Raw genomic sequence first — 23,113 nt, forward strand, 5'->3', positions numbered from 1 at the left:
CAGCTGGTAACACACCACTGCTCTTTTCCCTCTCTCTCCACTGTGCTCCTTTTCTTTATCCTCGTCCCACTCATTGATTCACTCCAAGTTCCCTCTCTCCCTTTTCTTTTTTTTTTTTTTGCTGTCCTCGCTGTGCCAGCAGTTGTCTATATATGGCGAGATGCTTTCAATCCACTTTCAATCCCATGGGTTTAGTCCAGGGGCATGCTCATTTTAGCGGGAGTCAGTTTTGACCACCTCGCTAAACCTCCTTGTGTTGCTCTTTTGCCTTCTTTCTTCACATTCCACCGGTCTTGAAAGAGAGCGAAGAAAAAAAAAAAAAATCCACTTTTTAAATCCTTTGAGACATCCTGCAGAATAATAAACAGCGTTTAGTCACAAAGGATGCATCAGAGTCACACTATAACAGTATAAAAAAAACCCAGCTGAACCGTCAATAGATTTTTTTCTCTGCTGTAATGCTGCTTAAACACGGCGAACATGTTTGTTTTGAACACATTATTAATAACCATCATTAACAAATGGTAGATGGCAAAATTATAGAAGAAACAAGCAAAGGAATGTAAAAACCGCTAATACTTTAAAGAGTCCATTAAACCAGGCGGTACATGGGAATTAGGGCCAAGATTATGGAGAGAATAGTAGCGTATGGCGACCAGAGGATTTAGATCCATTACACCAGATGTTGCTCATCTCTCATAACATGTTTGTGTCACTCATGCTCTGCCTCATCCGTTCATTTGATACCCACGTATCTGTTGTTCTCCCTTTTTATAGGCCCTCTGGTACGCTCCAAATATAGACCACAGTGACTCTGGATGGCGTGATGGATGTCCGTCTACAGACATCTGGGAGTCTGAAAGAAAAACCGCCTCATTGTCTCGATAACGTCAGTTCCACTTTGCCGGGAATTTGCAGGTAAGGACGTCGAGTCCGGAAAAGCTACAGGCTACATTTTGTAACAAAACAAAACACTGGTAGATCTTCAGAATTGTCAAATTTGCCTTGGAAGGTTCCAAATGGAGTGTACATCCGTGACAGCCATGTTAGGAGCAAGTGTGAATTATCTTAAGCCTGACGCATCATGACCGACGGTGAGGTTTCTTTGATGCACATTTTGAAGTCTCTCTTAAGAACGTTTTAGTTGCAACGCCACAAAGCTACGTCATCATTCTCTGCCGACGCATAATTACATAGTCTAACGTAAGTGCAGTCCAATTTTCTTAATACCGGGGTTGACCTTTTTTTCTTTTTTCTGTAAAGGTGAAGGGAAAAAGATTTAATACTGAGTTTGACTGTCTGGATTCACTGCTTGTCTGTATGGAGCTGAGAATTCTGGCTGCACTTCCTGTGGCAAACCCGAGCTTTAACGTAAATCAATTACACAACGTTTGCGTTAGCGTTTCCCCACCTGACGCTACCAACCTCGGCCTAAAAAATCCTCCACCTCCTAAAGGGACAGCGTCGCTCACGTCTCCCTTATACCTCCATATACGAGTCGAGCTCTTCAGATCAAAGTATGAACGGCTTTATTTAGTTCCACCATTTCCCGCTGTTGGCCTGCAGAGCTTCAGTCAGGAGGTGAGAATCTGGCTGTCTTTGCTGTGCCTCATTGAGCTCGCCTTTTAACACCACCATAATTAGTTTTTACTCAGCCTCCAGCCCTGAGCGTCTGGTTTTGTGGGCCGTGTCTCTCAAAGAATCGAACCTGTCTGGCAAACAGAAACAAACTGCAACCCCCCAACCCCCCCCACCACTCCACTCGTTTGTACGCATCCCGACCAGATTGCTTATTGAACAGCAGGCGTGACAGCTTTAAGGGTTGAAGGAGGCGGAGGGGGAGGAGGGGTGCAAAGAGGAGGCGGCAGGCAGATTCACACCAAACACAATGTTTCAGGACACCTCTAATTTTTTCATCATTTAAGCTGTCCTGTAATTAATCTGCCTGTACATTTAATTAAAAAGAAAAGTTGAGGGTGTAATTGAAAGCAATGCCTGCCTTGTGAGTCAAGCCAGAGAACAATGTGAGGACTAATGCTTTGTGGCAGAGGGGATACATCACGTTAGTTAATCCGAAGTTGACCTCAGAGCAACTTGGGGGGAGAGCCGCAACATACTGATTCACCTCAGCCCCCGCCACCCCCCAACAGACTTGCATTTAATTGAGGAAATGAATCTGTCATCTCGCAGATATTCGCCTGAATTATTTCAAGGGCGCAATTAATGTAACCGTTTAAACGGTTTACTCTAATCCAAATGACTGTACGTACGATTTTAATCAGTCGTTTTACGGCATTTCTATAGGAAGTGTCACAAATAGAAACATGCCTTTTTTTATTTATTCTATTCTTTGCATCCAAATCCAGCAATGCATGCTAAAGATGACTCATCGCCACAGCAGATTATGCTCGGCCCAGGTTCACAATAGTGCCAGTGCTACCCTCCCTCCAGCAGAATAAACACTGGCGGCTTCTCACTTCCTCCGCGCCCTCCAACAAAAATGAATAATGGAAGAAAGGACCAAACTGCGCGCAGTCAGCTCACTTGCTAATGGCGTGTCACGCTTGATTTTTGGCAAGCAGCCACTCGCGCCCCCCAAAACAACATCTGCGACATGTGTGCACGAGGAAGGGGAAACAAAGCAATTTCAGAAGTCATTTGAGCCGAGTCAGTGATGGTCCAGTGACAGTGTCTGGTGCTTGTTGTTAAGGAAGGGGGGTGGGGGGGGAAAAAAAGCACAGTGGGGCAAGTAAATGAGAGTGATAGAATGACAAGTGGCAGGCTACACAAATTACACTGAGTTGATTTTACTGCCTTGGCAAGTCGAGACTCCATCGGGCCGTTATGTCATGCATCACAGTTTAGACTGTGTGCCCGTCACGGTCGGGATTTCACTTCTCGTTTCCCATTTGCATGTCACTGAACAGTTTGCCTGCAACACTGTCTGTGAATTCTGTGATGACTTATTGAAGATGATGACACATTTACCGCGTCCGTATATCTTTAGAATTCTCTAAAGGAGGGCATCGCCTTCATATACATTACACTCCCCACGGGCGTCACATTTATGAATCCTATCAATAATATATAATTCAAAATGCAACAGAGTTTTTCATCCTTAGTTTGGTCGCGGAGTGTACATAATTACTCCATAACTTGATATTTCTTTCAACATACTGTCTGCTAATGTTTGATTAATATAAGCAATATATCTTGATCTTTTTACCTAATCATAAATAAGCTTTATTCTGCTGCTCTTGCTTCATATGACTAATTTAATGAAGTGTTCCTCCAGGATTTAGCATTGGATTTTTTTTTTTTATATATATTAATGTGGCTTCATGCAACGATATGATCGCGAATGATAATCTGCTCAGAATCGAATTCAAACGATGAGCTTGTTTTGGTCCGTGTTGCAAATGAGCACACAGGAACAAACTCTAATGGAACAATCTTGAGCAGTGTAATGACACGGCAATAAAAATGGGAAAAAGATAAATAAATAAATAAATAAATAAATCCCAGTCATGCAGACAGCCTCAGCAAAAGCCATGAGTCATTAAGATCAATTTTAAAGGCCAGCTCATTGGCACGTGGGCAGAGTGAGGGGATAAATGTAGATTTGTTTACCTGCACTTTACTTGCTAATGAGCCTGAGTAAAGACCAATGAGTAAAGACGACTGACCATGAAATTTGGATCATTTCAAAAGCACATTACTGCAAAAGTGAATCTGAGAAAACTTTGGCTTACGTCTGATTTTTCAACATCTTGGCAAATGTTTGTGTGTGTATGTGGCAGCTCTTCGTTCAGCTATGTTCAGTGTTCTTCCTCATATGACACCGCTGTGGAGGAAATATTGTCCTTTTTTTTTTTCCCTCTCTTTCTCTTTTTAACCGTTGTGCAATCAAGATGGTGGATGGGCCGAGTTTAATTAACCGAAGTTGATGATAAATGTAAATGCCAAATGTCTGCCAGTGCTACAGCATAAAGCTTTTACGAGGTAGAGCCCTTTTTTTTTTTTTTCGCAGAGGGCAATAAAGCAGCCCTGCGCCGAACTGCTGATTCTGGAACGGCCCAAGGTTTGTAATGAATATTGTTATGAGATAGGGGAAAGTAATACGGATTTTACATGCAAGTGATAGGATTCTCGGTTACATTTCACAGAGCCCAGATCCTGTAACACAGCTCTCATGCTATCAGACAACACCGCTCCATCCAAATGTCAAACAAAGTACGTCACAATAACAAGCAAGTAGTCTAAAATGAGAAAGAATGGCAGCATGAGTTCATTGTCATTGAAATCGGTTGCGGTCCGGGTCGTACCACGTGCGTATTTATATGACGAAATAACGACAATGTGTTTCAATACTTGTAGGGAGTTGTTTTCATCAGCGTCAGAGATCCAATAAGCTGTTTGACCCAGATCTAACAGTGCTTGTGACGGGCTGTCCTGAGGCACGCAGGAAGTTACCACCAGAGATGGAACATATTCCTTAAAGGAGAGTTGTTTTGAGAGTTTTCTGTGTTTTATGGAATGAACAAAGTGACGAGAAGACCTAAAGCGCGTTGAATAAATGAGACGGTATCTCAGTGGCTGAGCGGACTGTCTTTCACCTCAAAGGTCGTGGGTTCATATCCCGGCTCCCCGAGTCCACACACACTTAACCCCATGTTGCTACTGACGGCTGTGCTTGGCAGCGTGTGAATGGTTATGAAAGATGAGTGAGTGAAAGTCTGTGTGTGTGTGTGAGTGAATGGGTGAGCAGCTTTGAGTGGTCATCAAGACTAGAAAAGTGATATGCGACATATACAGACCATAAATACGAGAGCTGGATTAAATTAGGGTCATTTTAATGTCCTATGTTTGTTTATCGGGGAAAATGCATTTGAAGATAAACCACTTCAGATGCAGCATCTCGTTTTCCAAAGGAAGCTAATCTTAGGACATCAAGGACCGGATCCTGCCCTGGGCCTGTATATTGCCCTTGTGTGTTCTCAACTTAAGTTAAGTATCACTCATAATTATTCTTCGCTCGTACGCGCATCGAAGAAATAATAGTAGTAGTGGTCATAAAAACACCAACATTTTCTCATTGAAAAGAAGCCCTAGTCAATAATGGACTCAAAAAAAGAAAATGATGTCATGTTCAAACAGACATGTGCCAGTCATCATATTAAAGTATACTAAAACCATATTCATCGCAGTCCAGTAATGCTGTATATAGAGGCTGTTCATGCGTCTTGCAAACCTAATTGCGTTGCAATTCACTAATAAGTTTAGGCCCAATTACTTCCATCCCTTCATCCCCTGGCTCTTATAAAAGGACTGGAAAGTCGAGGCACAAACTCGAGAGCTAATGTCTCGGTGTGTCTCTCTCGCTCTTTGTGTGGTGACACGGGTGCAATATCTCTCAAGAATTACATCATCATGTCTAAACATGGCCGACTAGGAGGTGTGAGTTGCCGGCCTCATTCCCGTTTGAGTATTTTCAACTTTTTCTGCTTTATTGTGAGGATTATCTTTGGGGTGACGCTGCTGCTAGAAGTTTGTTCCATGGTTGGCTTGGTAACATTTCAAGACATCAACACGCGCTTCAGTATTATGACTTTCACTCCATCATGCACGCATTCACTCACTCACTCACTCACTCCCTTGCTTATACTTGCTGACTCCCACCCACACACACACACACACACACACACACACACACACAGGCTCGCATACAAAAAAACACATTCAGCAGCACAGTGCAGAAGGATTATGATTATGATGAGTTGAGGGAAAATTGTGGGTTCCAGCTGCTCTCATCATGCAGGCCCTCGCATATCCTCACCTCCTGCGAGCAACCGAGGTCTGGCAGTGCCCCGCGCTTCCAACGAGACAATGCCAGCGCTCACTCTGTGGGCAGCAGCTTCTCGAGCACAATACAAACCGACAAAATAACAATGAAAGCCATGTAAAAGTCTGCGTGTTCATGTAAGAGATTAAAATGCAACTTTTTTTTTTTTTACTGAAGTATGCAAAGTTTTGAATTATATCTAAATCAGAATTGGGTTTTTTTTTTATTGCCAAGTACATTTAAACATACAAAAAATTTGACTTGGTGTGATGGTGCATTTAAATAGAATAACATTGGAAAATACAAAAAAAATCCTAAGATATAAATAAATATGTATACAGTAACACAACCACAAACTATTTACTAAGTTGTCCTAACACATACCAAAAAAAAATGGTCGCCATAACAGTTAACTGTTAATTCACAGTAAGGAGTCCTCCAGTCCGTTTTACTCGCTCTGTTAATGGCAATTTGGGAATCATGAATATTTTGGGAACAAAGGCTTAAAAAAAAAAAAGAGTAAAGCTGAATCAATTTGCTCAAATATTTCCCATAGTGCACCACAGGTCCATGTATAATTCATGCGATCATTGCCCTAGGTTCAAGTGCCGTCTACCTTTTGTTGTGTTTCCCTTCCCTGTTTAAGCGTTGAGCCACTGAGTCCATTGAAGTGGATTTGTAATCGCGTCGAGTTTGACAATAAAAGCATGACCAAAGAATCCCACAAACTGTGGTAATAGGTGAGAATGTTTGGTTAAGGTACCACGCTGTTTCATATTTCCTCTCAGCTGCGTCTCTTAAAGCAGCTTAACGACTCTCGGGGCCATTTTCACACCCACACTTGCTGCTGTACCTAAAATCAGTTCGGGGAGTTTCAGACAGTGAACTTACCTCAGGCCTTTTACGGCTATTTTTACTTGCCAAGTGCATGCCTCCTCAAGACACACTCATCTCCAGGTTTTTCCACTTCTTGATGCCTCCCCGGTGCCGCTGTTTGATCAAAGCGTTGTCCGTCAGATTTTATTGGTTTATACTGATGCAACGGGGATGAATGAGAAACAGGCCGGTGAAAAGGTCAGGAGTCAAACGAAAGATATGAATATCTCCGTCCTCTGTTTACCGCAGTGATATTGCATGATCTTTTGAATGTTTTTTTTTTTTGGGTTTATTTTCAGAATGATTCATGGACGACTGTTGCCAGTCAAGTGGACGATCCACGCGACAGCCTGCCAAGCGAAAATTGTATCTGCGATGATTAAGTTCACCGTTCACCAGTGTTTGGTCTAATCTGACAGGTTTCATAGCTTTCCTTAATCATAGATATTGTTTTTCTTTCATTTTATTGCCTCAATGCCTCATGATACAGATTTATATACCCACCACTTTGCTCGCTGTCAAAAGTGACCAGTCGGAAATGAGTGGGTGAGACTATATTTGGTTCATCCAACAGATGGAAAACCTCTCATAAACACACACAATGACGTCGATTAATTTGGACAGCTTACCCCAAGTGTTAATGCCTAACCTCAACCCAACAAGGTTCTGCCTCATTGGGACCAGGTTTTGGTGGTCTACTGGTCCTGACAAGGCTGAAGAGCTAATACACACACACACACATCCCAGTTAAATTATTGCTTCCTATCTTCTGAAGATGTTTGTCATTTTTTCCACTGGAAAAGAAGAGAGGAGGAGCGACGTCGGGCAACATCAACCACGGCTGAAATTCTGATTCGTCGTTGCTATGACGTTTTGAACTTAAAAAAAAAATAGTCCGTGCGCGTCTAACACAGCAACGCAACTGTCTGGCCACGTTGCTTTTTTTCATATTTAAAAACGGCATCAGCAGAAAAATGTAGGGCAAGTGGTGAAATAAGGGGACAGTTCAAGGAATATTGGAGACAGGTTAAATAACAAAGGCTCAGCATTGAAAAGTGATCACGCTGAATCATGTCTGTCAGTGCCAAGGCATCCTTTTTCTTTTCTTTTTTTTTCTGATAGAGTTCCCCCACCAATAATAAAATTGATTCGTCCGCGCCCTGCAGCACTTCCAGAGTAAATGTGGACTTTATTCTCTTTCCACTTAATGAAATTAAACCAAGGAGCCTGTGCTGGATACTTGCACCCGCTCATCACCAAGAGCATCACTGTAAAAGATGTGATCATGAGGAGTTCATGGATCTGGACTGACGGCAGGTGTTTTAAAAAACAAAAACGGAAAAAGAGCAAATTTGTTTTAAGATATGGATTGATTTGTGAGTCTACCGTTCATCTCCATTTTCCAAACGAGACAAGAGCACTTTTACTAGCCCAGAGGTTTATCTCGGGGGGGGTCTGATTGGGCCATAATTGAATTTGAGGGGTCAGATCAAACGCACAGCTGTTCCCTTCGACGAGGCGCGATAACCCGCCAGAGAATGGAGCCAGAGGCATATGGAGGCGAACGCCGTCAGGAGCAGGGAGCGATTACATCGAGCAGGTTTGCCCTATTGAGGCCATTTACTGTTCCTGTTTGGATGGCTGCATTATGTTGGACGCGATTGGGGGAAAAAGAAGAGTTGATCTTCACACGTCGAGGGTTCCGCTGCGACGCGAAGGATGGATCCTTAATGGTGTTGCAGGGGTGAGGCAAAAATTGTCAAATCAATTTTCCTCCCTTTTATTAAAGCAGAGGTCGCCCCGGGCTCATTACGAGACATGGCCGCGCACTCGTTTCATCCCTTTTAAAAGAGAGGATGTGACCTCACCATTCACTTAGCGGCCATCATCACGTGAGGGCAGAGGTCTCTCCGGAAACCCTTTGCTCTTTACAAACCCGCCCAATTGGATTTGGCGTAATCTGCAACGCGGCATAACCGGTTCAAGCCGGTGCGCCGCCTCTTTGTGTTCTCGTGTTGATGTTTAACGAGTGCAGTCGGGGATTTCTAATTAGACTTCCTTCATAACATTTGTGTGCTTCTGATTGATATCAGCAGGCCTTTTGGGCACGAGAGTTCGAAGTGAATTTGTTTGGATAGAACGGGCTGTATATTCTTCGCTCCTGCGCTCACGTTGAATGACTTATGTTCCGTGCCATTGTCTTGCACTCTCGTGCCTCCTCCTTCGGCATTAATGCATTAACGTGCACATTTAAAAGCATTTCAATCAATGCTTCTGAGTCTCCTAATGGGGCCTCGTCTCAGCGAGAGGAGCTGGAATGTATGTTTTCATTACAAGGACCAGATTGCAGTGTTCACTCAGCGCACTCAGGCCCGTATTGAAATGAGAGGTGTGCGGGGTGATTACTGAGAGGAGGAGTAAAAAGCTTCTGAGAGATAGAAACATAGTGGAGATGGATACGTGTGCTTATCCTTCATCTTTCTTCCTTTTGATTCACATATTTATTTATTTTTATTTTTTAATCAGGAAGGGATGAGCGCGACAGAGAAAGCCGAGGATGCGGATGGCTGTCGTACCCGCTAATGTGCTGATGTCAGTGCGGTTGATGATTCGATTCAATTTGAGAGGAATGTCTGATTCTGAAACGGACACATTAATGTATTTCTTAATATTTTGTTTTTGGTAAAAACAGGCGTTGTTTTCCGTGCTGTAGTCCATCTGCTTCCAGGTTTTGACGTGCTGTGCATTCAGAGATGGTCTTCCTGATCGGGTGTGTTATTTGAGCGACTCTACCTTACAACTAATCCGGCCACTCTCCTCTGACCTCTGGCATCAGCGAGGCGTTTCCAGCCGGAGAACTGACAATCGCTGGCTATTTTCTCTTTTTGGACCGTCGCTGAAAAACACTACAGTTGGTTGTGTGTGAAAATCCCATTCGATCACAGCAGTTTGTGGAAAAACTCGTCCGGCATCAACAATCAAAGTCACTTAAATTAAACGTTTCCTGTTGATTCCGAAGCTCAGTTTGACCGATTTAGATATTTGAGCTCACAAGCGTTTATAAAAACAAACAAACAGAGTGTTTCTCGGTGGTTGTTGTTGGTTTTTGTACGGGAGGTTGCCAAGGCAACGATTAATACACATGCGGGACAAGGTCGCAGACTCTCGTGTTTACTGCACTTTGACACTTTGTTCACAGAACTGCACATCATTTCTGTCAAAGAAGGGATTTTATTGAAGAGGAAAGAAGGGAAACAGAATTGAACTGTTTTAAGCTGGTCTCGTGTTGTGGTGCTTTATTCATAATTTTCCATTTGACATTAACAGACTGAGATTGTGTTAATTGTGTTATTATTCCCTTTCCTTCTAATGATCTCTGTTTTTTTTTATTCCCAGTTCATTGTAACTCGAAGATCTTGCAAACTGCTTTTTGATTCATTTTGAATAATTATTATGACGGTAGAAGTTAAAATGGATGTGGTGAATGGAATCCTAGTGTAAGAGCCATTTTTGTTGTTTTGTGTTTTTAGGTGATATTACTCAGGTTGTTGCTCAATTACCATGACTATGTTATGCTTGGACTGCAAAAAAATACATGTTTTAACTTCATTTTCATGTCGGACTCGTTCGATTTAACTATTGCTCGTTTGATTTGCCCAAAATGGGAAGTTTAAGCATGAAAACGTTACCCCGTGGCAATGTGCCGTTGGAAAATAGCTGGCTGCTCACAGATTAGACACCGCGTTGTAGATTAACAGAGTTAGAGAGGCAACTGAATCCAAAAAGTATTGCTCTGTAGGGGATTGCAAACACTGATGGCAGCCATCAGAGTCTCTGACTAAAATAGAAAAGGTGTTGTTTAATTCCTGTGGTTTAAGGTGGTGTGACAGCAGAGCGTGAGCATTGTATAAATAATCCTCGATAACAGCAAAGTTTTCAAGAGTGACAGCAGATTTCCCGCTGTCGTCCTCGTCTCGCGTTCAGAGTGTGATGTCGGTGTGTGTGTGTGTGTGTGTGTGTGTTTTAATGCCTTACACTCATCTGCACCTTTTCCTTTTCCTATCCATCGCTTGTTCACCCGTTACTGAGGCGAGAGGCTTCTGAAGTGATTCGATACGTGTGAATGTCCAACACTCTCTTTGACTTTGTAATGGGAAAAATATCTCCATTAAGGTGTAATTATGAGCGGATGAAGTTTCAATTTCTCAACTTTGGCAAATATAATTAATCAAACTAATTTGTGACACGTTTAATAAACTTGATATTGCCTTTGGTAATGCACTTGAGCAAAAAAAAAAAAAATTAATTACTCCTCCCTATTGTGGCGCGCAAATACGGAAATAATTTAATTAGGACCGAGACACGTTGCCAAGCCTTTTGTTGTGAGCGAGCAGGTTTGGGTGGTGTTCATTATGTAATGCAAATGAAGCCACTGTGTGTATATTTCAATAATCAATAAAATTTCAATAATCAATAAAATGATACGCGAGGTCCATCATACTGCCAATATTCAAATCAACTGAATACATTAGGCCTTTTAACTTACAGTAGCTCAACTGCAATCCTATGTTTTGATCTCTTGCACCTTTGCTTAATATACCATTTAATAACAATAATTACTTTCATATCAAATAATGTTTGTTAATCATAATCATATTCACCTTTATTTTTTATTCCCTTCTTTGGGGTCATTCGTCAGTGTCGGTAAAATCTTGATGCCAACTGGTTATCATAACAGCGTTTAAACGCATTTTCTGTAACCTTTAAACCCGTGCCTTGATGATCACAAAGTTGATAACTGTGTTTAAAATATCCCAGTGCATCACCATAGCTCCATCTGTCAGACGCCGTTTTACATTGTTGGACTTCAGCTTCCACTGATCATGATTACAGCTCTCTCTCACACACACACACACACACACACACACACACACCAAAGACACCAAAGACACCTCATCAACAATCGGCAAGATGCTTATTTGCACCTAAGTGATATTTACATAAAACATGTGTTCATCGGAATTTGATAATGGAATTCACATCTCAACAGATCATATAACATGGCTTCTTATAACACCGCACGGTAGCAGTCTTTACAATTATCATAAATTAATATACGCCATATCCTCAGTCTAGTTGAATTTAAATTGACCACCTGCGTTGTTTTTTTTAATAGTGTGTTCACGTATCGCTGCAATTTCAACTCCACGCACATTCAATTTTAACCCCTTATCTCAACAGCAGTATGTCTGTTGAAGTATAACATACTTTTTTTTAACCAGCAAAAAAGCAACAATATATCCTATTTTCTTATCTACAATTACCTATTCATTCCATCCCATAAAGTACCATCAGGAAACACAGACAATCGACATATTTGAAATCCCTTTCGTAGCACGTGCGACAATGTCACCATAATGGATCTAATCTCTAAAGTGTGATATTCACATGCACACGTTAGCTTTTTTTTACCTTAATGTGCAAAGAGAAGATTATGCCAACTGGGAGGGCCATCATTAGTCATCTGTTAGAGAGCATAGATGATGTACTGCATTACTGAATGTGTCTGCAAGCACTGTGACCCTGTTCAGCCATATTTAATTAACTCACTGTTCAAAGCAACTTTTCACCTCTCAGTGGTCAACTTTCATAAAGTAAAAGTGTTTGGAAATTTAAAATGGAACTGCGGTGGACATTTTGAAAAGGCGTTGAATGTTGAAATACACTTGCAAGTTCATTATTATATTATATTCTATATTTATTTTATTTTCAATACTATTAAGGCTGCACAGTTAGTCACTTTTCGAAGCATGCTGCATTCGCCTGAAATAAGACAAAAAAAAGCACATTGATAAAAGAAGTAAGATTAATGACATGATATAATGAGAATTGCACTATAAATTAATTAATTTATTAAAATGAATCTATTTCCTTACATTCAATTTGCTTGAGCCTTAAGGTGATACACTTGATAGAAGTGATTCACAGTAAACATCTTTAGTTGAACAAATGTGTATATATGTGTATGCATATATGTATATGTATATATATATATATATATATATATATATATATATATATATATATATATATATATACACACACATATACACATTTGTTCTATTTCCTTACATTTAATTTGCTTGAGCCTTAAGGTGATACACTTGATATAAATGATTCACGGTCACTTCTATCACTTCTTTCTTATATATGTATGTATGTATGTGTGTATATATGTATTTCTATATGTTTTATGTGACTACACCAGTATGTTGAAGCTCTGTTTTACAGGGAAACATTTTCGTTACGCTTGATTAATTTCCGACTTCTCAGAGAAGCCCAGTGAGCCGGCTCCAATTTGGGTATGAAAAGGTGAATTCAGGTTATTTGACAAATAAATAACAATGACATTTTTAGTTTTAAAGGGAGTTTTTGAAAGATTTCTAAAATATTCGCATTTTCTGATTTTTATGACAGGTTAAAAGTATCTTTCTGTTTTTTGGGTGAGTGTTTTAAATGTTTGCAAATTGAACATTTTTGAAGAGAGAGTTTTTGTTGTCCTTTGATTTTCCTTTGAAATACTGAAAGTAATCATAAAGCCCTCAGGAAAATATTTGCTGACGACCAGTGGTGTCGCCCCCTCATGGCCATGAAAGACAATATTGGCTACAGGCACTTTAGCATCACCCAGACTTAAATTTACTTTTATTTTCGTGTTTGGAAAATTATTTCTCTACAATGCTATTATTTTGAAGGTCACGCTCTTTGAAACACCAATAAGCACACACTTCCCTGTTCTCGATTTATTTACTGTCTCCGAAAATGAGTATCGTGATGACATTTTGTTGTGAAAGAAACAAGCAAACACAAGAAGACAAATACAAATGTATTCCCTTTGACAGCCAAACAGTATTTGTCAGGTATGAGCTCCAAACAATCGGTTTCATCTGAGAGTATGCTGTCATTGTTGCTGTATCCTTAGATTTCAAACTGTTGTCCACAATCAATCAAAGTTAGCACCTGAAACAATGGTTGTTTTTTCCCCCCCCTTTTTATTTAAAATGTTATAAAAATCACAAAAGATCTGCAGGCAGATTCATAGATGTTTAAAGTGAATGAGCTCCCCATTCACATCAAACGTTTTTTTTTGTGGATGAAATGACTCACCGTGTCGTCCACGATGACGGCAAAAGTCACGCATTTGCGATCCATCGTCGGCGCCGCAGCTTCCACTGATGCTACATGGTTCTGTCACAGATTTCTATAAAAACACTCAGTTATGTTTCATCTTCACAACAGCGGGGAATTAATATCACAGAAATCTTATTCGGAGGAGCAGGTTGGAGAAAGTGAGTTCATCTGGGTTGCTGCGAATGAGAGAGAGGGGGAGATTTTTACAGTTTATTTGTGTGTGTGTGTGTGTGTGTGTGTGCTACAGTTTGCCTCACACAGAGCACAGTTGGTGTTGTATTATGCCTCGTCAGCTCACCAGCACCCCCTACTGCTATGCTACTGAAATCTGGCAACAGGCCGATTTCATGTCCGTGTGTGTGTGTTTTGAGGTACACATGGGGACCAAAACCTGGTTCAAATGAGGAGGCAACTCATTCCTCAGGCTAGGATATAGTTAGGATTTAAATGTGGTCAAGTTATGGCTAAAAGTAACTTAAATATAAATTCATGAGTTCGAAACACTGCTAGTGTCTCTACCTTCCCAGATTTGCTCCATGGCTCAGGTGAGTCGCCAACAGGACAACCTCAGATCCAATTCCCTTCAGATCCTCTTTTTTTTAACGTTCATGTCTGTAGAAAACTAGCCCACTTGCGTTTCAGAGAACTGAGGATAATTGCTGGCATCTCACTTTAACACTGTACATGTTAGGCTTTTGTCTTCCCTCCATCAGTTGCGATGTAAAATGCATCACTGCAACTAACACTAACCCTAACGCAGGAACTTATGGAGTGTCGTGTGCAGCTGATAGCATTGCACAAACTCGTACAGCAATGGTTTGAATGCTAGTTTCAATTTTAACGTTACATACTACAGCTTTAAACTGTGTGGGGTTTGTTAAATGTTGAAGTCAATGAAGAAGCATAAACCAGTGTAAGTTTATTTGGTCTACGTGGACCACATAGATGCGATTTTTGAAACCATGGAGGGCTGCAGATATGTGTTGCTGGCCTCATTGTCCAATGAAATATATATATTTCAATTATTTGTTCATTAACAAATGGAGTTTCCATCATAATACAGTTCAGTTTGGTACAGTACAGTACGGTTTAGAACGGGAAAGATCAAAATCGATTGAAGATTTAGTCTCCTTGCTCCATGTGCATGTGCGAGCATAAACAGGATAAAAACGAGTCTTGTGCGTATTAACTATTACACAGTATTTGGTGCATTTTAGTGCAGTGGTCGCATCGTCGGAGTCAATATGGTCCTGAGCGGTAAGTCGTGTGAATGTCGGTGTATTTTCTCATGTGTATGTGCACATTATGGCTAATGAGGGAGGGCCGGTGCACTGCCCAGGGGGCCCTTCCTGGAGCGCTACTCCAGCTCAGACAGCAAGATGATTAATGGAATGTAAATGTTGATGGATTATTGAACAGGGAAATGATAAAAATGGCCCCATAAAAACCATGCAAGGCGCTACGGAGTTGCTCTGCGTGTGTGTGTGTGTGTGTGTGTGTGTATGACTGTGTGTGTGCGCTTGAATGCATTTATAAGGGCAAAACTACAGGTTTAATAGCCATGACCCTTCCACCTCCTTTTGAACAGCTAAATGCAAAAGCTGGTGGAAACCAAACACGGAGCAAAATCAATAGGATTTTTAAGCAGGTCATCAATACTCTGAGAAATAAAAAATAAAAAATTGCACTAATAATTATGGCATAATACAACTTTAAACACCTATTTACATTAAATTACAATGTTTTCTTTTGGTATTTCCACACCGCAAATAACTCATAGGCGAGTATCAAGTTTCAAAAAGGGAGTGAGTGGGAAACCACTGCTCTTTGTCTTATTCAATAGCTGTCAGCTCATATAATTAATTTCCAGCAGAAACGAGGCACTTATAGATGCCATAGTGAATGTGGAAAATTATATGCTGCATAATAAGCAGCCTTATGAATATAGCTGTATGTACCAGTTAATAAGGTGTATTTACTAGTGCTAAAATAAACTCGAAATATAGACTTACTTCTCATGTCAAACAATTTATGTTGCGGGCAATTAATTGCTTCTTTTTTTTATTGCACGTGTGTCAGATTTAGGTGTTTCAGTAACAGGGGAAAAGTGGGGTATATTGAAAAGTGAATGCAAAGATATGATTCTGTCATTAAAACTACTCGGCATTGAGATGCAAATGAAGTGGCGTTTCTGAAGGAGGAAAAGTTGACACATGTACCACAGCATGAGAGAATAAACAGCACAAGATGCCATAACTTGTATCCTTGACTTTGAATTCCACTGCCCCACATCTGTACATCTTATCTCTCCTCGGATGCTTAAAGTTCAGCTCAGCGGATTTGAATCCACAGACAAACTTTGGGGCGGCAGGAAGAGGATTAGTCGATTGTTGCCCTCGCTCGCCACACTCGAGCTGAAAAGAGCGCCGCTCTTGCAGGGCAGCCTGTGCGCTGTGTTTTTAGTAGACCTCCCCTATAGGAACACACGCCCCATACCAAATGAAGCTCCTCTAAAGGCCACTTGCATAACTCTTCACTGAGGAATGACCTTTTATTTTTAACTGCTACGACACCGATTCACAGCCAACGACAGTGTAATAAGCTTTATGGCTCACAGAGCACCTTTGACAACATTTATTTATAGTCTACCATGCTTTGTAAAATGTTATTTTGGTGTAAAAGTTTTTTTTTTTTTTTTTTTTAAATTGCAACTTGCTCTTTGAAAAAAAATATAAATAATCAAAGTAATTAATATAATATAAACAGTGATTTTACAATGAGAATTTTTGTTGTTGAATTAGTAATTCTAAATTACTAACATGACTCTAACTGATGTAACTGATGGTTTTACAATCATCAATGCTCAGTAATTTAATCTGTAACAAGACATATTCTTTTTCAGTGTATCGTTATATTTCTCATGAAATCTCAACAAGGGTGCCACAAGACACTTTAAAGCACCCCCTCCCCAGAAAAAAGGGGACCCCCATTTCTGGCCTTTACTTAGCAGTGTTGATGCATATAAATGGCATGGAATGCTAATAACATCCTATCATCAATAACACACATTGGACGTATTGATTCACCGCAATACGTCCTCCTCTGAGTCTGACATATAGTAGACGCAGTAGCCCTTGTCAAGAATGTTCTAAGCAATTATAAAACATTGAAAAGTATAGTTAATTGTCAGTTTCTCCTATTTGTCAACCATTTGGTGAAACTCCAATAACCTAATAAATCCAATATGTCCAAGACACTGATGTCTAGGCAAAAAACATTGAAACTCAGGTACACAAAAGGCATTCACACTAAAGCAAAAGATAAATTGTGTTGCTCAGCATGCAGTGCCACCCTCAGCACATCCCCACGCCAGCCAGTGGCAGATGCTGCAGTCTGAGTCTGCCTGCGTAGTGACAAGCTGGGGTTCTATGGCTAACAAGCCAGTTGTGGGAAAAGCACAGTTATGGCATGAAGGCCTTCTCAGTGCTGTGCCATTACCCAGCTCCCAGGAGAGCGGAGGGAGATCATCGTTTTCACATAACAAACCGTAGATTATTATTTTGCAGACAGCTTCCTCAAATGGAAAATTAGCTTCCACCAGTCGGGGTGTCTTTCTGCCCCCATTTCAGTGGCAACAATTTACCAGGCATAGGAAAGCTGCGTAAATGAAACTAATCACAGGAAAAGCGATCCCCACCTTCTGTTGGCAGAAGCCATCAACCGGCTCTGAGATGGGCTGCTTGTCGCTGTGCTCCTAAAAGGTTGGACAGACAACAAAGAGAAGCAACTAATTGCTGTTTGTGGCACAATTAACCAGTATTTTGTGTCCATTTGTTTTGGTCTTGTAATGCTTTGATTTGTGCAGCTGGTGTGGCGTGTAATTATTAGCACAATTTGATGTTGACAAAATTATTATTTTTTTCCTTCAAATCTGATGGCACACGTGTGTATTATTTTCAATGAAGAACTAGTTAAATTTTGGGTGGTCGCTTTTACATGCTTTTAACATTACGCTGACGTGAAGTAAACAGATTACTTAATTTCCTGTGTTCCTTGGTAGCTCGTTTGTGCTGCGCTTGGCAATTGCAATGGAATACTGAAAGACTGGGGATCACACATCGGGCAAGACTGCGCCTGATGACGGATCACAGACAACGTGATTTGTCAAACCAACTGTAGCCAACTCTTGCTCAAACTCTCCTGAGAGCGATCGTTCAAAGGGTAAACAAACCGTCGTCGTTTTGATATTCCCTCTGTCTTTTGACGTCTTGTGTCCCCTCACCCGCTCTTTTTCATTGGCTGCTGGCAACATGTGTTCAAAAAAGCAACTAGAGGCGAACCTAACGACTTTTTCTGGTGTTATTGGAGACTTTTGGTGACTCTGACGTGAAAAGCACGTATCGTTCTAAAGGCGCATCAAGCGCGATGCAAAGAAACTAATAAATGATGAGGACGAGGGTGAAATGAATTGCGACGTTATTCCTCTCTCTTACAGAATCCATCACAAATATATACACAGCCAATTGTGCAAAATGGTGATGATTTGTTTGGCCAAAGAATTCAGACTGCGCCTGAAGTCCGGTCAGGTCTGCTACCCTCACACACTTGTCTATTCAAGTCTTTACTCTCACACACTACCAGATTTCTCTGCCAACTAGCAATGCCGACTGCCCAACTGTGAACCATGGGTAAAGTTGGCAAGTTAGCAATGTGCTTTTCCAGCTGGCTCTCCTGCGCTCTGTGGTAAATGTTAAGCTACTCCTCTGACGCCTTTCGTGATTTCGGTACATTTGACTAAATCTATTTTATTCGTCGTGCTGAAGTCGATGCTTCAGAGGGTTTGGAGGAATGGCTCCACACCATGTGGCGAGATTAGCCGCTGTAGCTAAAGGAATGCTTCCCAACCTCAGTTTCCCCTGAGTCGAGAAATATCTTCATACTTTTCTTTGTTACGTGCCCACCAGTGACACTTGGTCCCGTTAGCGTAACTGTTAGCAAAGATGGCGCACACTGTGTACATTCTGGGAGTGAGGTGCCGTCCCCGTATGAGTGGGTCTAAAAAGTGCGGAATTAGCGTTGCAGTTTGTTTTCAAAGATTTGATTGATGATTTGATTGACTTTCAAAGGTCTCTGAGTTTTCATAGAATGAAGATATTTCTTGAGTCTGGGGAAAGTGAGGTTGGGAAGCACACTTTTTCAAAAATGCTTACCCCTTTTCTAGTAATACAAAGCTAAATGCAGATATTTGAAGTGTTCCTGTAACCAGGCTCCACCAGTGCGTGCTTAACAAGTTATGCCTTGTGATGTCATTATTGTATCAAAACACTGTATTCTCGTGAGGTTATGTGTCTCACGTAAAGATTTTGTGCTCAATCATTTTCTTACACTGTTAACAGGAATGCAAAATTTGCCTCAAGGCAACATGACAGGTTGTGCAGTTACCTGGTCCTTGAATGTCCAAGGCAACTGGTGCTGTGAATGACATATGAAAAGGGACCTATGTTTTTTCATGTGTAAAAACTGCTAAAGAAGTAAATGTACACACACAAACAACATATAATTCACGTAATAGGTTCAGTCTGACATATAATGAATGGACCAAATAGGCATTTGAAACGGAAATGTATTTGTGTCTTTGACGTAATTATTAAAAACTTAAATAGATATTGTTTTTAAAGTTTTTAGTCATGTTTATTTTAATTAAACCAGAACCTTTGTGTTTGGAAGTAAATCAGAACAATTCATAATGATAAAACCACTAAAAATACATTATAAGCCTCTCAAAATGACAGACCAGTAGTGATGGTTTCCTTTTAAAGCTGTCTAATATCTATATTAATTAGTTTCTCCAAAGCCTCAGCTTGCTGTTAGTTAAATGCCATTAGCTGAACAGAAGAGGGGAGTCCATTCAAGGAGTAAATGGTAAAGATCAGTGTTTCCCAAACTTCTGATATGAAGGCACACTTGTTTTAAAGGTGACTTTAGCCACCCATTTTGTAAATCAATGATTTTGATGACCCAAAGAAAATCTCCTTTGACCCATCTATGGGTCTTCACATAGTCTCTGGGAATTACTGGCACAGATAATGTAGAGCAGGGGTTCCCAACCCCAGGGTCAGGTACTAGTACTGGGCCTTGGACTGTGGCAAACTGTGCTGTGAGAACCTATAACAAGCAAACCTACTATATGTTTTTATTGATGTGCATTACAGTTCATGTTAAAGGGATCACACCAAAATTGTGTGTGTTTCTATCTTTACTTTTTTATATACATCTTAACATGACAAAAGTAATACCATTTTCTCTATAATGTACACTCTTCCCCACAGGTTCTTCTGAAATATTAAAACTGCCGTTTTTGGAAGTAGTCGTATTCTCCTTGATCTCCAACGACTGGTTTTTAGGGTCCCCCAAAAAAACTTTGCTCAATTTTCCCAAACTTTTAGTGAAGAATTATGTGTAAATGTTTTAAATAACATGCATGAAGTGAAATTTATGGAAACTCAAAATGACAATGTGTACAAATTTGCACATGTACAGTATTTAGTTTCTCATCTTTATAAAGTGGGTCCCTCTAGGAAACATACTTCTACTGCATATTTCTTAATGGTGAATGGTGTAAATTATGCTCAAATAGATGATCAGAACAGGACATTCTCAGTTAGATCGACCCTCACTTCTTTCCCAGCTCTCCTCTTCCAAGTTTGGTCTCTTCTTGTTCCAAAAAAACCAAGATGGTGCAGACTAAACTGTGAATCTCAAGGCGGGCAATTCACAGTCCAATGGTTGAGGTCATGCTACTCACTCATAAAAAGCTAAACTCTCATTTTATATTTGACTCATTCTTTTATATCCAACATCTCTATTGAGATGATTTCTTTTCATTTTTATTGCTTCCTATAAGTGTATGATTTCCTGATGTCTGCACAATCCATAGATCTATACTATACTTTTTTTTTTCTTTTCCCACGCTTTATTCGGTTCACAACAATTCAATCGCACATGTGGATTGCTTTCATTGATTCCTACGCTCCCCCTCTGTCCCACAGGACCAGCATGTATTCTCGCCCCCTTACGCACCTCGCTGCTTTCTAATAATGTGACCCTTTCGCGAGATACAAGAGGTTACCCAAGCGGTCTGTCGGGAATAGAGCAATTTAAGATATTCACAGTGCCAGGGCTAACATATCATTATGCGTTAAATCTCTGGACGAGCCACATACTAATTAATTGAATCAGAGCAATACACGAGTAGGGCCAGAGGCTACGGGTGGAAGGAAGTAGGCCTTTGCGGAGAAGGATGGAAAATCGCAGCAACGTGGATGAAGGAGGAGATGAGAGGTGGGAAAAGAACCTTGTGGGGATTGTGGCTTTAGGCAACCTCTTTTCTAGGCAACAGATCTCCAGTGCATGTAATTAGACAGGGGAAGGAGTAGGGGTGGGGGTGCGCGTCCTGGCAGTGTTTTGCACTTAATCTGTCGCTGATGTCTGGCTGTCTGTGATGTATGTAAAAAAAAAGGGGGAAGGAGGAGGGTTACTCAAATCAAAGCTTGCACCATGAAGCCACTAAATTAAGATTTATTCGAGTGCGCCAATGAAATAAAACTCATAGCATGGGCTGAGTTGACACCAAGGGACCGGAAAGACATGGAATCTATTAATGTCTTGGTATTTAAGCATAACTTCATCTGTTATGGTGATGGAGAGTGACTGTTAGCTCAGCTGCCTGAAGCAATACCTGTAACATAATACCTTGTATTGGGCATCTGTGCTCAACAGTACTTTATTTTGTGGCACTTGTCATTGTTTTAAGAAAAAATTTGTTTTTGTTTACGATACCCTCTGGCCAACCCCCTCTGTTGCTCATAAAGCTATCTTGGGATTCCTGCTATCTCTTTTCACCAATGTGACTACAGAAACTGCAATTCAGCACCCGTTGCTGTAACATGAATCGGCACTCGGTGGTAGCCTTGATTGATAGTATTAAAAGTACAGTTTGGTACACAACCTTAGCACTGGTCCTGGATTTAGATTTTGGATTTGGATCCTGGATATTTCTCGACTCTGGGGAAACTATCCCTATTCTAGGGGTAGTATCTATCCTATTTGCTGAAGTATTCCTTCAATAATTCATAAAAACATTAGACCATTAATCTGGCCTCAATCTGGATTAGTATCTCGATTATTTTTGATATCTCATTGGTCAGTTCAATCAGTATCGGCACATGTTTTCCACTGGTAGGTCGACAACAGAAAAGCCCAGAACTGGGAAGGAGTGGGAGGTGGCAAGAAGGATGACGCTGATGTAGCCGAGTACTTTGATGAACGACCGTTTGCCTTGGTGAGATTATTTCATTTTTCTTGCAAATTGGACCGCATGCAGATATTAGGATGGATGCTGTTGAGCCCCAAGCATCACAATGATGCCCAGTGATGTATGTCTGCAAGGAGCCTTCGCAGAGGGCAGGAGGGCTGGAGAGAAAATGGTGGAAGTGGAAAGAGGAGAGTGGAAAAAAAAATAAAATGAGGGCGTAGTTGAAAGAAGGGAGATACCGCAATGCTCTGTTGATGAGAAGCAGAGCAGGTGTAGAAAAAAACAACAACATAGGATTCTACAATGCTAGAATGATGTGGAATCATTCATGGCTATGATAAGAGCGCGCTCACAGCCCGCCCAGCCTTTATGCACTCTTCTTCATGCAGTGCTCCAGTTGGTATTCATCTCATGAGGTGGAACAGGGAGGGGAAAGGAGCCTCGCTCTCTTCCTACTCTCCTTTTCTCTCTCTCTCTCTCTCTCTCCCCCTCTCTCTGTCTCTCCAGCTCTCCATCATTGTGCCGATGATAGATGGAAATCTCAGACCGCTGTAAATTGAACATTGCTTCCAGCCGACCATTCACAACACCACCCCGTCCCCGCTGCTATCGTTGACATCATACGGCGTAGTCTGCCGCTGACAGGCTGGGGCTTTTAATGGAATAGTTTGAAACACTCAAGTGTTGACAATGGCACACAGAATGGGGGGGAGGGGCTGACACGCTGCTGGAGCAGTGACAGAAATTAAGTTACACAAGTTTGAATGGACAGTCAACATCGATAAACAGCTGGAATTGGCCAGATTTGAGTGTTTGTGGGTCGATGTTTGGCAAGAACGGCTTCTTCTATCTGTAAATTTAAAAATGAAAATAAATGGGGCAATTAGGTT

At 41.0% G+C, this 23,113-nt stretch overlaps 1 long non-coding RNA gene across 1 annotated transcript in view; it reads left to right on the top strand.

Annotated features, from left to right (window-relative positions):
• The first annotated feature begins 786 nt into the window (after positions 1–786).
• The window catches only part of LOC122766152, a 53,044-nt gene continuing 30,717 nt past the window's right edge, over positions 787–23,113 (top strand). Inside the window, exon 1 of the long non-coding RNA XR_006360041.1 lies at positions 787–918. This is a non-coding gene — a long non-coding RNA (uncharacterized LOC122766152). The remainder of the gene's footprint in view (positions 919–23,113) is intronic.

This window comes from Solea senegalensis, linkage group LG3 (genome assembly GCF_019176455.1).
Source record: "Solea senegalensis isolate Sse05_10M linkage group LG3, IFAPA_SoseM_1, whole genome shotgun sequence".
Lineage (NCBI taxonomy): Eukaryota > Metazoa > Chordata > Actinopteri > Pleuronectiformes > Soleidae > Solea > Solea senegalensis.